This window comes from Taeniopygia guttata, chromosome 3, assembly GCF_048771995.1.
Source record: "Taeniopygia guttata chromosome 3, bTaeGut7.mat, whole genome shotgun sequence".
Classification (NCBI taxonomy): domain Eukaryota; kingdom Metazoa; phylum Chordata; class Aves; order Passeriformes; family Estrildidae; genus Taeniopygia; species Taeniopygia guttata.
Genome location: NC_133027.1, coordinates 16,091,354 through 16,108,946, shown reverse-complemented (window position 1 = coordinate 16,108,946; position 17,593 = coordinate 16,091,354). Strand labels below are relative to the sequence as shown.

General features: G+C 40.1%; 1 non-coding gene across 1 annotated transcript; it reads left to right on the top strand.

Annotated features, from left to right (window-relative positions):
- Positions 1-4,846: 4,846 nt before the first annotated feature.
- On the top strand, positions 4,847-13,802 carry CIMIP5 (ciliary microtubule inner protein 5). Its single transcript, XR_012054856.1, has 2 exons — positions 4,847-6,392; positions 8,121-13,802. It is a non-coding gene; the product is annotated as a ciliary microtubule inner protein 5 (transcript).
- Positions 13,803-17,593: the final 3,791 nt, after the last annotated feature.

The following is a 17,593-nucleotide window of genomic DNA, read 5'->3' as shown; positions in this document are numbered from 1 at the left end:
TTGTTTATAATTAAGTTCTACCACTGTGTGTCATGCACTGTGCACCAATGGTGTGGCTTGTTTTACTTCAGGACCAACGGAATTGGCCTGGACGAAGCTCTGTATAAAGAGCGATGCATTTTGAAATAAAGTGGAGTTTTACTCTCACAGCCTTCTGAGCAGAGTCCCCTCATTCATGTCCTGCCTCAACAACAACACACAGTCAAGCTCTGTACAACCATAGAAGGAATAAGGCTGAACTGGGCTACAGAACAGTGCAGGGGATCTAAGAAAAGAATGCCAAAATGGACTGTTCACTCCAAGTACACTCTGATATTTTCCTTTCCAGATCTCATGGAGCATCTGCCCTGCTGGGCATGAGCAGTGCAAATGGTCACATCAGGCAGGGACAGAGAACAGAGTGGGTCAGGTAAAGGTCTGACACATCTGTGTAACACAGACAACACAACTGGTAATCAAGCTCTATCCAGCCTGGAGCAGAGAAGGCTGTGGGGAGACCAAAGAGCAGAGTCCCAGTAATTGCATTCAGATTGTTGGAAAGACACAGTCAGGCTGCTTAGAGCATGGCTCAGTGGAGGAATGAAATAAAACGGGCACAAGTTGAAACAGGAGAGGTTCTGACTGTATATAAGCCAAAACATCTTCATCACAGTGGCAACCCTGAGGTGAGATGCATTACCCAAAATGGTTCTGCAGTCTCTGTCCTTGGAGGCTTCCAAGATCAACAGCATAAAGCCCTGACCAGCTGGTCTGATTTCATAGCTCATGTTCTGAGGAGCAGGTTGGGCTAGAGACCTCCTGAGGTCCCTTCAGACCTCAATTCCCATAATCTCTGGAAATCTGCCACCAGATTTTAGTGTATCAAAGAAAAGGTTATACACAATCCCCATTATGGGAACATCCTGCCTTTAGGGAGAACTTCTTTCCAATTCCCAACAGTCAGAGATGGACAAACATCAGCCTAAAGTGTGATTTGACACTAGCTTCTACAATTAAAAAGGAAACTGACACTAATAGCTGCAATGAAGATGCTAAAAGCTTTGCTGAAAAATAGACAAAGCTTGTGATTGACATGTTCAGAGAAGATTCTGACAGTTACCTTTAAAAAAATTAAGAGGAAGTAGATCAATTCTCAGCCAACAAAACTAACAAGGGTGAAGAACATTTTGAAAGCCAGGTGCCACCTTTCATTCAATAGTGAGACACAATTTAAAATAAATTTTAGGTATTGTGCTTTGAAAACTTTGCATAACTTGCAGTAGAGAATTTTTGGTTTCTCACATAAAAACAGAAAGTTAATGTCTTTTATGAATATGGTGAGCAGATGGCAAATGAAACATTCAGTGTACCAAAATGTACATCAACAAGTTATACCCTTAGCTGCCAGAGGAGACAGGTAAAAACCAGAGAATAATGCAAAAAACCCCAAAACCAGAAAAGCATCTTGAGCACTGAAATATGTATTAATAACAGCTGGAATGTTGTAATTCACAGAGCAAAAAAATATATCTGTAAGTACCACAGTGCTACAGGTAGCAGAGAGGAGAAACTGAGCCTCTGTAGTATTTCTGAGGCAGCTTCCCTGCCCTGTGAGCTGAGCCTGTGAGCAGCTGCAGACCCCAGGAGTGCAGGAATCAGAGCCACGCCACACTCAGAGGCCAATCCACTGCCATGGGTGCTTAGGCAGCACAAAGCACGGCCTCTGCAGAGCACTCAAGCAGTTCATACCCTGCAATTCTCCTAGACCTGCTAACAAATTGTGCGAGCCAACAGTGAAGATGAATAAAGCCAAGCTCCACTGTGCAGTTACCAGAGCTCCCTGCTGTGGTGAGGATGTGACTTTAACTCAACTCTGACTCACAAAGATAACTTTGGTTGTGCCTACAATATTGCACTTCTTTACAGGATCTGGCCTCTGAGACTTAAATGATGTGCAATAGCAACTGAAAAGATTCCTCAGCCTGTGAGGAACACTACATATATTTAACATTCTTTCTCCTAAAACCAGATATCTTCAAATCCCTCATCACACACCAGCCTAAATAAATAATTTTTGCTTCAAATAGGGAAAACTGCACATCAGTAGTTAACATATTTTACAACCATTATGAGGGGATACAAAAAATCACAACAGATTTCTTGCAGTCTGTACTACAGCTTTGGTTGTATTTTGAAGTGTCAGACTCTGTCACTGGAAGCAGACATTCCTCCTATGGTATTTGTACACTGCTGATGCAACAGATACTCCACTTGCCACAGTCTGTCAGCAGAACTCCATATATATATGAAATAAGGAGATTTTTTAAGAAACCCACAGCAAAACTTAATGCAGGATGCCTTTAATCAATCAGCTACATAAATTGCTTTAAAGGAGTTTGACTCCAAAGTGGTAACTGGCTGGATTTGTTTTCATTCTGCCTGCATACAGAGACCCAAGGCATTCTGCTCCTGCCAGACCAAGATACGGCTCACCAGCAGGACCTGCCATCTCCAGGCTTTCCAGAGCCCTCGGTGCTTGATGGCCAGGGCTGATGAAAAAGCAGTGTGTTAATGCCCTGCCAAATGTCACTTCTCTGCTGGGTGCTCAGTGTCCTCTGACCAACCACCCCACAGCCTGCTCTGCCAGCCATCGCCACGGCCCCTCTTCCAGCCTGCAACCCTGACTGCCTGATCTGCATTCATTCCAGGAAGATGACGATGACACGCCAAATGCCACTATTTGAGGCAGGAAGGAAACACTGCTCGTGCTGAAAGATTTCCATGGGGGTACCTTCACTTGTCATGAAGTGACAGAGATCTTCCAAATTGTGACCTGCTCTGAGAAGCTGGTCTCCAGAGGGCTGCCCTCTCCTCCAGCTTTTGCTCCTGCCTCTTATTTGAATATGCACTGCACCAGGGCTTTTAAATGTGTGTGCTCCTTAAAGCTCCACAATAGCTGACAAACTTGCTTGTATGAAAATTCCTTTGTTGTCCATCAGTCACTATCAGAACCCTCAGAAACTTGATCCTCACAGATAATGTGACATGGCTGCTCTTCTACTTCTTTTAAAAGGTGAGCTTGATAAGAGACATGCAGGCATCCTATGCACCTTCTCCTAAATTCAGCAGTAGATGTAGGAGTGGCTGAATCCAAAAATCCTTCTGGGTCCCTCTCCCATGGCACAAACATTTGGCAACACAGCCCTTAAAGTTCAGGATACACAACTTTTGTAGGGAAGTATTGCAACACAGTGTTGAGTTATTAAAAAAGTGCCAATCAATATTGGATGTATACTGTAGAAAAATTGGGTGTAAATGAGAAAATTGGGAAATACAAATGAGCTAAAAAAGATTTCAGAACTTATTCCTTCAAATAAAACCACATGGAAAAATCAGATCAGAGTCTCACTGACTGTGCCAGCTCCATCCTGGACCAATGGGCACTTTCAGACAAAGCAGCAACACATTCATCTCCTGTTACTATTTCTCTAATGTCACTGATGTCTCCTTGCAAGCCATTTCTATGAAGTTTTTGATTGTTTTAGAGTAACTGTCTCAGTCTCTGTTGTCCAGTGAAGGGAATCTCTAAGGTGTTAAGAAACTTCTACTATAAATGTTAGGGAAAACCAACTCAGAAATTGCCCTTGGACAAGGACATCAAATACCAGCATATAAAACCTAATTTTCTTAACTATTACCTAATTTAAATGATAAGTTTTGAGAAATATGTCTTTTAAAAATAAGTTAGAGCATATAAAGGCAAACATTAGTAAAACTCTTGCATAACTGATACTGCAATACCCTCTTGTGGTCAAATAAAAAGGTTTTGTCTGAAATTTTTCCTCTATAAAAAGCCTCTCTAGGCATCTTTTCCTTTGACTCAAAGGAAATAAGTGCCATTATTTCTGTCAGATGAATTTGTTGTGCATATTATCACTTATCTTGTAAAACCAAAAGACTAACCTCAGTCAAGTTCTTCTTCAAAATTACAGGCCCTAGCATTTGCTTGTCAAATTAATTAATCACAAAACAAACTTCTAAGCAAAGGCCATCTTTGACAGTGACACTCATAATTATTTTTTAAGTTTCATGTCCCCAGCCAGAAAAAAATCAAGATGTTCTAATCAGTTTACATCGATTCATGTGGCATGAAGCCACAATAAACATCAACCTACAGGATGAAAATGTGTACACAGTAAATCAGTTGTACCAATTCAAATGAGCAAATAAAATGCTAAACTGGCAAATGGGAAAAATGAGGGGAAACAGTGCAGTATCTGTGCCAGGTCTGCTGAGATCACTCAATGGCATAGACTTAAAACATATGATTGTAATCTTTCTGTCCAGTTTATTCAGTGACTGCAAGTAGTCATTTGGAGGCTGTCCTCAGTACAAGAAATTTTAGCTTATTACTGTTTAATTTGCAGAAACTGACTTGAAAGAATGATCAGAATTAAAATTCTAATCTGATACAGGAACTTTGTACACAAGAATTAAGAGGAACAGACTTTCCATCAGCATCCTTTTCTGAATAGATCTGGAGTTAAAATCCCATGCACTCTGATTAATCCACTGGTTCTTCCAAACGTGCCTCAGATTCCTTTTAAAGCAATCAGATGCTGCTAAAACACTGTTCTCCAACCAGCTGCACACACCCCCAACTTGGAGAGGACCCTGGACCAAATGCAACAGGATAAGAAGATTCCACAAGAGGAATAGGGACAACTATTAGTCCAGGCTGAAAAACACTAAATTTCTTCAGTTCATGACAATGCCATGTGACTACATGACTTCTTTTTCTTTTTGGCTGAAAGAGATGAAAAACACTATTCATGTTTCAATTATCTCAGAAAAAATAGCAAATAAACAAAAAGCCTACTAAAATTTAATTCAAAACCAAAGCAAACATAAGGGTTTAAGGTGGAATTTACCTTAAGTTATCACAATCTTCAAATTCAGAACAACTTTTCCATAATTATTGTAGAATTGTAGAAGTCTTTCTTGCTCAACTTGTCTACATTAAGTGTTTAGATTGTTGTATTTATTTATTGAATTTAACTATTGTTAAAGAAATTATCTGCCAAATTCAGGATGTGTTTCCCAATACTGCAAGCAAATAAGTTTGCCAAAATCCCCCTGAAGTAGATTCAAAGTTCATTAGCATTTGCCAGAAAGATGAAACAAGAGGATAGAATTCATCTGGAACTAATCCACACTATTCAAAAACAAGTCAGTCAAGAATTTCAGAGGAAATTTATACTTTAAATATTCTGTTTTCCTGCAAGGTCACAAATACTTGAGGAAGTGAGTTCATCCCACAGAAGCCCAACAGGCTGACTGCAAAGACAAACACTGACATTTTGGACACTGTTTTGAAAATTCTCACTTTTTATACTAATGACCCTTTAAAGTTATTTAAAAACTTATCATAGTTGATTACTACCTTCTGCAAAACTCCCCAAGTGCTTAGAAAAGATTTTTTAAAATTTGAAAATAAGAAGCTTTCAGAACAGATTCCTTGAAACACTTAATTTTAACCAAACATCTCTGTCCCAAACAGAGTTCAAGGCCCCAGCAGCTGTCACACTGGGTCTCTGCTCCTCTTCTGGCATATATTCACAAGTCAGACGTTTCCAATAGAGACAGTAAACACACAGGGAAACCAGCAGCTTTCAGGAGCTTTTGCTTCTGCTACATAACCACAACAAAAGTCCTCCTGACTACTCAGCAGCAATCTCCACAGCACCCTTTGCTATTAAACCAGACTGTTGTTCTGAGGATTTTGAATAGAGGCTGATCTCAGCTGCAGTCACTAGAATCACCTTGTAAGCTAAGAGTTTGCTGGCTACATCTGGAGATCCCATTGCTTCCAATTACAGTCCCTTCTTATGAAATTGCTGTTACCATGAAAACCCCGACAGCACGCAAGCAATGATGCAACAGAAAGAAGTAGGAAAAGGACATTAAATAAGAGGGAAGTAAACCAGTGCTGAGCACTGCCTGTCAGTGCTGCTGTGTATATTCTTTTCTGAAAGCACTCCAAAGCAATAGCTGAAAAAAAAAATGTTAGGAGAAAAGGAACTTCAAAAGTGCAAACAAGAATAGGTTTCACTTTCTGAGAAGTCACAATATGGCTAAAAAGGCTGGGTATATGGTGAGTCTCAAAATGGACAAGCTGGAAAGGAGTTCTGGAATCAGGAGAAATACCTTGGTTAAGTCTCAGCAAACAGGAACCATACTCTGGGGCAACCAGCCCCAGCTCCTCCTGTGTCCTAGCAGCACCCAGCTGAGCAGAACTGACAACCACTGCACAAATGGCTGCTTGGGCCTGGGCAGACAAGCAGGCAGACCAGGTCCAACAGGATAAGATCTGGAGAGTCTGTGGAGGCTGGACAGAGAGGAAGAAGAATCTGGTAAGTCACTTGTTCCAGTTCATGCCTCTTTGGCTTGTCTTGACAATGGTCCTGATAGTCCCTGACAGCATTAGGGCTTGATCCAAAACCAACACTATCAAACAAAATTTGCTGCTGCAGGGACTTTGGATCAGATCCTAATACCTTCCTTTCTAGGGTTGCATTACCTCTGCTCTCCTTCACTGGACAAAATCTGTCCTAATATCTCCAGCATGCTGGGCTTAAGCTGAAAATCAATGCAAAGAACTGCATGCTAAGTATCTTTTAGCTTTTAGAGATTTCCACAATGAAGACATAAAAGTGCCAAGCTTTATAATTTATTGCAGACAGAGTGATATTATCACCTCTTCTCATACTCTTGGAAATGGCTGAAATGGAAGCTAAACAGAGTGTTCTGCCAAAATACAATTTTGTATTCCCAGTCTGTAAATCTACTGAACTTGCCCCATTGCTGTGGTATTTCAGCAGACTGCTGCACACGTACAACCTAAGCTTTGGCTGTGCATGCACCAGTGACCCAAAGGAACCCAAAATTAAGATCCTGTCTCTGCCACATATCTTGAGTAAGTGTTTATGCTTCAGTATACATCATCAGTATGTCTATTAGAAGAATATTCTTGGTAAAATTAAAGTCAGCTCCATTTCCAGCTGCACACTGCCCAAGCTAAGGAAAGGGAAGAAAAAGAGTATCACTCAGAATTATCTAAAACGGGAAACAAAACCATCCAAAACCTCCACCCGCTTCAGCCTTCCAGAGGAGATGCAGATCCCAGCTCTGATTTCCCCAGAGACGTGTTTGCAGTCTTGCCTGGCTCTGTCTACTCGAGGGACAGGCTGATGCCAGGACTCTGACGCATGCAAAGCCAGGGCTACGTTACTCTCTCCCAGCTGTGCTGGGACACTCCGACTCTTGCTCAACAGGCTCAGCCTGTTCCATACTCATTCCCTAGCTAAGGCAGAAGGAAGGATTCTGTGCCTGTCCCTGGGGTTGACAGTCATGAATATTGGTGCAAATTCACTTTCATGTGTAATGTAACACATCATACAGCTGAAGCATGTTCTGCTTTCCAGTTTTAGCTATGAAGACAGAAACTCTTGCAAAAGGGTAGGACAGGCTTGTGAAGAAAAAGATGCCTAAGGATGGATTCATCAAACTATATACCCTACAGCCTGCAGGGGACTGTCCTTCACTTCCACATTCCTGTCCCAAAAACAATAATGGAGAAAGACTTGTATGCATCAAATGGTCTGACTAGAAGTAGATGTAGGGCAATGCCTGAGACCATGGCATTTCTGACTAATTAGCACCATTCAGTAGCACCCAAACCTGATAATGCTCAAATAATGACTGCATATCAAGATAAAAATTTCTAGGACTTCAGTCCTGTGCTGGCATACCAAGACATATAGTGATAAACACAACAGTCATAAATTCAATTTTATTTGCACCTGGGGCATATCTGTACTGGACAGGGGAGTGCAGCACAGAAATCCAATGCTCCTAGCTCCACATGGTACATGGCTGTGCTGTACAGTCAAGCTCAGCTCAGAAGGATGTGCAGCTTCAGCACTAGTTCGATGAGCTTGGATGCAGCACAGGTAAGCAGCTCAGAGTCAGCCCAAGTGTCCCTTGAGCCCTGCTGCAGATAGAGCTGTACAGAACTGTTTCCTCTCTTGACTCACAGTACTCTTACAATAGTGGGTGAACTGATGTTTTTACCATTTCAGGTCGAGGAAAGCAAAGGACAGAAAGTCAAAGGACTTGCCCTGCAGTCCCACACCAGGTATAAAACAGAGCTGAAGTGCCAAACTCAGGTTTTCTGACTCCATGTGCTCCTAGCACAGCTGCCTATCTGCACAGAATACTCTCATGGATATTTGCCTGCAGCAATATGGCTCTGAGAACTCCTACCACAGGCTTCTGCCAGCAAAGTATTGGTCATTTCAAAAATAAGATGCTGTGTCTTCCTCAAGGCGTTGGACAAATATTTTCTAGAGCAACTCAGGTCATAAGTAATTTATTTGCATTTGCACAAGGCATTGTGGGACATGGTATTCTCACCTTCCCTTAGCAAAAACAACACCCACTCCTCATATAGTATGGAAATAAAGAAAACCCTGGGCTCCATCACCAAAAAGACAGGTTTTAGTACAAGGAATCTGCAGGTTTATCAGCTGGGCTGCATGTGTCAAACTGGGCAGTTGAACAGGCATTCAATTATGATCAACATTAACCAACTTAATTAAAGACAAAAAAATTTGACACTATATTTTTTACTTCTATTTCAAGGTACCAGAACTGGAGTTTCCTAAAGGACTATGACCAAATGTTGAGTTTTGAACAGACATTTAACTGTACCCATGCTCTTTTTAGTTTTCATCAATTTGAGCTAGGCTAATATTTCAAATTGAAGCATACCTAGGCATTATTGGCAAACTCTTTACTACTATAATCTTTAGGAAAAATAATAGAGCTAAAATGTTTTCTTCTGCTACCTATGTGTGTTCAATCTGTTTTAATGTTAACAACTTGGCAAAAAGACAGGTGCTGGAAGAATCAACTTCCTAGGAGCAAATTTGTAAGATAAACATCTTGCTGAAATCCAAGCCACTTACTAAAAATAAAAGAAAAAGCTTCCCACATTACAGCCATTCTAGAGCAGGGTAACTTCCATCCCAGATAACATTTTATGCAACACATTTTAAAATTATTCATTCCCTCTGTTATCCTATCATAAGACAACAGGGGAAAAAAACCCTCAATTGTTTTGCTTTCTTTCCACACTTTCATGTACATTTTGTATGATATATTTAAGTACATTTAATTTCTAATTTTGAAAGCAGAAGGGCTGATATTATAAGTGCTGATATTACAAATAATTTCAGTAAGTTGTACTTTTGTAAGAAGCAATTCTTTCAATTTTGAAGACTTATTATTGGTCTTTGTTTTATCCAGAGTAAGAGAAAGGAGCAGAAGCCACTGCCAAGCTATATGTCTGTGTTCTCAAGCAAAGTTCCCAACTCAACCAACCAAACTACTGGCAGCCATATGAATACTGAGCTTGGTAGGGCTCTGGTAAATACAAATTCTTCAGTAGTGCTGCATGAATCGGGAAATTTGAGAGTGAGTTCCAGCTTTCTTAGTGCTTCAGTAACAACATAACAGCAACAAAGTAAGTTCTTTCAAGGGTAAAAACAGATCTGATCGAACAATGCCATAATAGATGATCCTCTCCATATTTTGAGTGACTGCACTATATACAGACAGCACTACAGATCTAATCCATCTTCCCATGAAAAATACAGTAAGGATGCCACTAATATCTGAAAGAACAAAACTAAAGACAAAAGGCCATTTCTTCCTGAATTTTATCTCCTGAAAGCAAACAATTATAAGAGATCTGCTCAGATGAGTCACAACATAAAAAATGCACTTCCAGTTCTGAAAGCCAGCATGATAAAAATTCAGCAGCTTGTTGCATTTCATGTAGTTAGACAAGGATTCATAAGCTTCTGTCATCTGCATGTTTAAACTTGTTCTAAAGAATAATGCTTAGGCATGTGAGACATGCTCTGTGCTTTTCACCACTCCCTGCTGAGGGAGGAAGAACAAATATTTTTCACACTAGTTTTAATTTTTGTTTCTGTGGATTTGCTGCTCTTCAATTCCTTTCCCTTATGCTTTTTTTTTTCTGGTTTAGCTGATGGAAACTCATTGACAAGGAAGAAGGCTTTCACATTTTGCTCTGAAGGCGTGTTGGCTCAGCAACTTGTCTTACACATTCAGGATTGTCAGTCTTGAATTTAACAGGTTCATAATCCCTAAAATCTGTGGTTTCTCAGGGAAACCATCCTCAAGTTACATCAACACAACAATAACAAAAGCCTGTTCAGCAAGAGCATCTTCATTACATAGGTTGAAACTTTATGGCCTGTTGTTCTGTAGGGAAAAATCTACAAGAAGAGCAGGGAGAGGGTACACACAATATCTGTCCTTAAAGCTGTATGTAACTTCTGCAGGATCACACTTAGGCCTATGTGGAGCTCAACACAGAAACCATTAGCATTGCCTTGAAACAACAGACTGCATTCTCTCACCAGACTGAGATTAAGATGGGTGCACTCACACTTGGCAATTAAAGATATTTGTTTTCATGATTAGACTTCAGTGGCAGAAGGAAGCCCAGAAAACTAGGTGACCACTGTGACCAGTGTGATCACTGATCCATGTGGTCTCAGACAAAAAAAAAGGCACTGTAGCAAGAAGAGCCAGGTCCCACCCTCTGAAGTCACAACTGCCAAGCGCTTCTCCTCTTGACTTTCTCAAGACAGTGAGAACTCTGAAGGATCAGGGCTTTCAAAATGACAGCTAAGTTACCTAAAGAAGGATGACCGCCTCATGCAACTCGCCCAGGTGAGGAAGGCTGATTCCACCCTGTGCAGACATGAATGATGATGGAGAACTGAGTTCAGACACACCTAATAGGAACCATCTTTTTAAAACTTCTTGTTCAGCTGAAGTGCTTTCTGCTCTCTCTTGTGAGTAGAAAACTGCGCCAGGAACTCATTTGTCTCCTGAAAGCAGGAGAAGAAAAAGCAGATCAAGACTTTTCTTGTCCTTGTGCTGTCCAGAGCTTTTTCTGAAAACTTCACAGGCCACTCAGACGTTGCACATTTTATGGTGATTGCATAACAACAAGAGACATTGCCCTTGCATGCCTTACTCTGGGTCACAAACTTTACACTGAGTGGTGGATGCCCAGTATCTGTCGGGCTCAAGCTCCTACTCATGTAAGAACATTTTGTTTGTAAACCTAGGGAATTTTGTTTTTTAGCATGAAAGCATCCAGAGCTCTATGTTTCCTGACCTCCAGATGGCACTCAGTCTACATCAAGTAATCCACCAGAAAGGACACTTAGTGCCTTTTAAATTGCATTAAATAATTCCATATTCTTGACTCTGTTTACTGTGTGTGAATCCAGAGAATCCTTCTCTCAGAGAGTTCCTGCAAACTGGAGGGTAAGAGGATGGTCTAAGCACCACATGATTCAATCCTCCCACTTCACTTAGAACCAGGATTGTTTCAACTGAAGCACTTCTGGTTTTGGACAGGACCTTCCACATCTTACCATAAAGATGTGAGCTACTAATCAGAGTTTAGAGAAGCAGTGATGGCAACTACAGTATAGGAAGACATGTCATATAAGGAACGGTTAAAAAGACTTAAAAGTTTAACCTGAAGGAAATAAAGCAGTCCTGGAAGAGGATAGCAGTCTTTAGATACGTGCGCATCTCTGGAATGATAAAACAAGTAATTTGCACTTTGAGGGAGTGTCAGGCAACAGCAAAAATAACAAGCTTAAGTTTTAGCAGGGAAGAATCAAATTAACTTTTTGGGAATCTAGTAGTAAGGATAATACAGCCTGAAATGGATTCCCTGAGGAATCTCCACCTTTGAAGGTTAAACACATACATCCATCAAGAGGGATGTATTTAATAGGGTTTGTCTTGTATTGTATAAATTAAATAACTGTCTGAAGAGATTTTCACCAATTGTATGACTAAACAGAGCTGTTGGGATCAGAACATATTTTGCAAAAATGTTTTTTCAAAAACATTCACAAAGAATTTTTTTAAAATTCCTATTTTAATTATACCAGGTTTAAATAGATTTCAAAAATACAGATTAATAACTTTTTTTAATTGAAATATATTTCTAATTCTTCTAACTACTCATATAGGATACTTTTCACAAAGTCTAGATGTGTCTCTTTTAATCACACACATCTGAGAGGCTTGTTTGATGCCCTCCTGACAGCCACATAAGGACACTTCTCAAAGAACATATTATGTAATTTCTGTGAATGGCAAAGCTAATTTTCTTTTAAAAAATTGACAAAGTCTTCAGTAAAAATGTGTAGTCCTGTGTCCTTAATCAGATAAAGCAGCCATGGAGGTGCCAGGCATATCTTGCAGTGGGGATGTGCAGTGACAATGTGTGCACAGCACAGGAAAAGCCCTGCACTCCCCTCTGCTGCATCCTCCCTTGCACGGTCACTCCAGGCCAACAGACCACAACTGGAAACTCTGTAGGAATACCTGAAAAGGAGCCAAAGTATGCAATAATTTTTGACTTAATTGTTGAAGAGTCCAACCTTGGAAAATGTAGCTCTGTGCCTTGTGAGATCACACCAACCCACAACTGACTCTGTTTATGTGCAATTAAGCTAATATCTTGACTTTCTGAGTTCAAGCTAATTGAAATTTCTCTAAAATACTAGCGGACAACAACTGGATAGAACCAACTCTGTTCACCACAGAACTCCAATTCATTCTTATTTCCTGCTGAAATCAATAGCAACTCAAGCATTTTGACATTTTAATGATTAAAGGGGAATGTCTTGAGAACCAAAGTTTCCTATGTGCAATAGATCAGATCATCTGTGTGATATGGGAACATTGTGTAGAACTCGACATCTGATTTTGTTAAATTATTACACTCTCCCTAATAATTACATGTAAATTATTTTATGTTGCTGCAATTAGCTCTCCAGCATTACAATTCCAAAGTTAGTTTGGGTCTCTCCACCATGTACAGTTACCTCCAGAAAAGACCTTTTGGGAATATCCAGGGTCCTAATCAAAACTGCCTTAGCACCTGCAAGTAGAAGACAGCAAACAGACAAACTCTAGACTGAAATTTCATCCCAAGTTTAGCATTTTTCTTTTACAGTAATTAACTTTGCTAACTAATCCTTATTTATATAAGCAGAGTGTCTTAGAAAGATTGGATGAGATTATAATAGTAGTGAAATCTGTAAATAATCAGTAGAGAGTCCATTTATCAAAGAGATTGTGTAGATATTAAACTGTGTGGTAAATTGCTTGTAAAGTATTCTTATGGTGTATCTTTTGGGCTTCAGTTTTATAGACTTTTTTTTTCACTTTTGTTTCCAGATCTCAAACGAGGGATTATCCATGTTTAGAGAATTCATTTTCTTTATTTCTTTCAGTTAATGGCACAAGTGGGTAGCTGCATTGATTTAGTTCTTCCCTTAGTTATATACTACTTTATTTTCTATATTTTTGAGTACAGTTATAATATTTATAATGTGAACACATGTTTCCAGTACATCTGGATTTTGTGTGTTTGCATTTTGAGATCTATTTAAATTTTAAAAAGTGTGAAATATATATTAAAAAAACCAAAAACATACCTAAGTTCATATAAATGTGAACATTTCTTGTGCTTTTAGAACAGTCTTTGTATATAGTTCCCAGATGGCACCTTAAATATAAAGTTTCATTTAATAAGGTTTATTACTGTCTATCCAGTTGTTTCTTAGAAACTGTATTTAAAACTGTTTCTTGACCTTTAGATTACTCTAAAGTAAAAACAAAAACAAAAACAACAAAACAAAACAAAACAAAAACATAAACAGGCTTTCCTACACAGAAGGTCTCGTTGTACTGTGACAATTACTGCATAAACATTAAGGTTCCTAGAACTGGTAAGAGCAAGGATGATTATGTATGAACATTAGATGGGCAATACTGCCAGTCAGTGCATCATCTGTTTCTATGCATTATGTGCATATATATTGATGTTGCTCAGTTTCTAAAAAGAAATAAATTTCCAAAGTAAAGTTCTTCTTAAATCAGACAACAGTTTTCTAAAGTGAGGCATTTTTTAGGGTTGTTTTTTTTTTTTTTTTTTTTTTTTTTTGAGGCCTGTCAGGGTCTCAAGTTGCATTTCCTAAATCCTGCACAGATACAAAGCACTAAAACTTTCCTAAATCTGAATGTCTCTCTTAAAAACTCTACTTGCTACTCTGAATCCACATCAGATATGTTTTCCTTCTTCAGAAAACTTCATGTTTGTGCCAATGAATTCCTTGAAACACAGCTAGGTCTCCACATAAGTCAGGAATTCTGCTGAAAGATGAAGAGGTGCTGGCACAGGCCTGCCCAGAGCCCTCTTCTGTCACAGGGCACAGACTGATTGACTTCAGCTTGTAACTTTTCCAAAGCCTCTCTGAGAAGCTGCATGAACCTATATATCTGCAAAACTGTCAGCACTTAAAAATGGAATTTCCAAGGTCTGGGGTTACAGCCTCATGTCAGCACAAAGCCTTTATGCCAGGCTCATAGAGCAAAACCACTGCAAATTTCTATTAACTGTCTCTTAACCCAGAGGAAAGTCTCAACAGGCATATAATGATCGATAAATTGTATTAAGAGGTAATGTCCAAGTAAACTGGCACAATAAATATAAAAATTATGACATTTGGGTTCACTCTATGACCTGATCACTATATGACTTAAAACTGTGGGTTCACTTTGCCCAGTTACTAATAACCAAATATCATCACTGGACATATTTTATATGATCTAGCACAAAGCTTATTTAGCAGTTACACTGTTATGTCTCTTTAAAGCCAGATAGACTGAAAAAACAATGTTTACACCAACTGTCTACCACAAAACTTAATGGAATGCTGACACACTGTGTTACCATAGAGATACATAAAAAACCCTGCGAGGGCCAGAGTGAAACCCGCACCTGGCAGTGTTTCAGACCTGGTGAGATGATGACAATCTTGGTGGAATAAGCATGATTGTAACTGTAGCTGCTCCTCAGTGCTGGAAGATCCATTTGCACACTCTGGGAGAATCTTAAGACATTTAGCAAGAGTGCAGGAGGCATCATTCAGTAGGACCTTGGCAAGAGCTGCTGCCCTTACGTACTCTCAACTCCTGCTGGAGCCTCCTCTTTGGTCAGATATAAGTATGGATCTAGAACATCACTTGTTCCACATCCAAAAGCTGCAGCTCAACATTCCCTCTGGGTTACAAGCTCAATGCAGATTTGGTAACAGGGATACTAGTTAGTGTATTTTCCTTCTCTTTTGCTCCTCCCAGATCCTAGCTTTGTTAGGCTTTTGGGTTAGGTTTTAAAACCTGTGTTTGGCATTCTAGGCTCTTTCAGTACTGCTTTTTAGATAGCAATATTATTTTCGATAAATGTCATTACCCAGAATGGCCTCAAGGCCTTCTGTTAACTCAGAAAAACATTCTACAGACCAAACACTGAGTCAACAGGGTTTGGGGTTTTTTTCCTTATAGTACTTTCATTCTATTTGTTATGCTTCTGTTCAGCCTAACATCAAGTAAACCTTATATAAATAAGGTCATGTTTTCAGTTCCCACAAATATATACAACACACTGCAGGCAGAACCAACAAACTACACGCAACCTCCACTGCTTCTTTTATACTCCTGTCATGCACATTTGTACAATGTAACCTCAAACATGAAGCACACAGGGATCCATTGGACTTCTTTAGCATGAGAAGGATCTTGAAGTCAGAGTTGAAGCAGTGTCATTGTGCCACCAAGGAGCCTCAGCACAGAGATAACCTCTTCCTCAAGGTGAGCTTTTGTGACAACTCTGCATCAGTCTACTACTCAACAGTAAAGCTCACAGTCCTTGGGAACTACAAGTGTTCAGCAAAGACAACCAAACATGAAGAGTACCCAAAATCATAGCCATCCTTTTTCAATTTTGTTTTAAAGTCTTGGTAATTTTTACCATGTCTTAAACTTGATGTGTCTGGTGGCAGAATGGAGCCTCAAATACGCAGTTTGCGTAAGGACTAAAGTACAGGAAATCACAGTCATGTAGCCAGAAGGGACCTCTGGAGGCCTCTAGGCCAAGCCCCTGCTCAAAGCAAGGCCAATGCTGATGTTACACCAGGTTGTTCAGGACCTTGTCCTGTTCAGCTGTGAAAATCTCCACAGACAGAGATGTCAGAGCCTCTCTGGGCCACTGTTCCAGTACTCAACTCCATTCCCTCATACCTGAGTAGCTCATACCTGTTTCCATCTTTCCAGCCCTCCCTTTCTGGTGTTTGAGTTCAGAGACGCTCTGTTGGATCAGCCAAGCTGTTCCTCTGCCTGCTTGAGTTCCAGCTCACCAGCCAAGCCAGCTTTTGTTCAGTGAGCATGTTCTTCTCTTTGAGTTTCAATGCACCTTCCTGATCTCCATTGCCCCCATCGCATGTTCCCGAGAGGTTCTGACAAACCAATTTCCCAAACAAGACAAATTCTGTTCTTCTGAAGCCCAGAATCTTTATTCTACTATTTGTCTTCCTTCCTTCTCTTGGGGTTTTAATTCTAAGGTCCTGGTCCTTAGAAGGTCAAGGCTGTCCTTTACCTGAACATTGCCTATTTTTTCTTCCTTCCTTGTTTATGAGTAACAAATCTGGGACAAAAAAGAATGTTCTTGATGACCCACAAAAATTGGTTGGACTGCTTTTACCCCACTGGGTGCTCCTCCAGATAGCAGAGCAATTTTGTATTCCAAAGCAGGCAGTTCTTACAATTGTGAGCTCCTTGTAGTTATTTAAAGCTTCATCTGCTTCCTCTTCCTATCAATTTATTGAAGGTGCCTGCACAGTGTTCCCCATGCCAGTGTCCCCACCAATTTTGACCCATCATCTCTCAGCTGACTCAACGCATATTACAACAAGCAGGGGAAAGCTCCAGGCAAATAGAAACTGTTTTGTGTAGAACACAACTTCCACTCCTTTCCCTGTCTGCTTTTCCAAAAAAGCTTGAATCCTCCCACTTCAAATGTGCTGTGCCATACTGTCCCTGTGATCCCTTAGAGGTCACAGCCCTGTAACAGTGCTGGTATGTCTAATTCCTCTGGTTTCTTTCCTGAGCTCTATGGGTTGACACACTGTTCACGCTCCATTCCCTGAGCAAACAAAAAAGCCTCCTGTAACCTGCTGTCCCTGGCAACTCTGCCCACCCCCAGCCTTCCTTTATGTGTCTCTCAGTGACCGTCCCCATCCGCACAGGCTCCTCAATGGTGGATGTAACCTAGAGCTTAAAACATCAATTATCTATAAAATGAACTATTTCCTGTTAGCATGGCAGGCTATGGAAATAACCAGCAGGAGTGCGCTCTCTGCATTCCTTGCAAACCCACAAAATTTAAGGCATTCTGTTCAAAAATCCAATTGTGATAAGCCAACATCATTATGGGGAAAAAATGTTTTGGCTTTTTGTCCTTAGTTACTATAGGAAGATTATTTTCCTTCTCTGTGTTATTTTCAATAGGAAACAACATGTGCATTCCCATTTGAGGTGCAGCAGTGTTAAACCACTGCCTATCTGCTGCAGAACTGGCAAT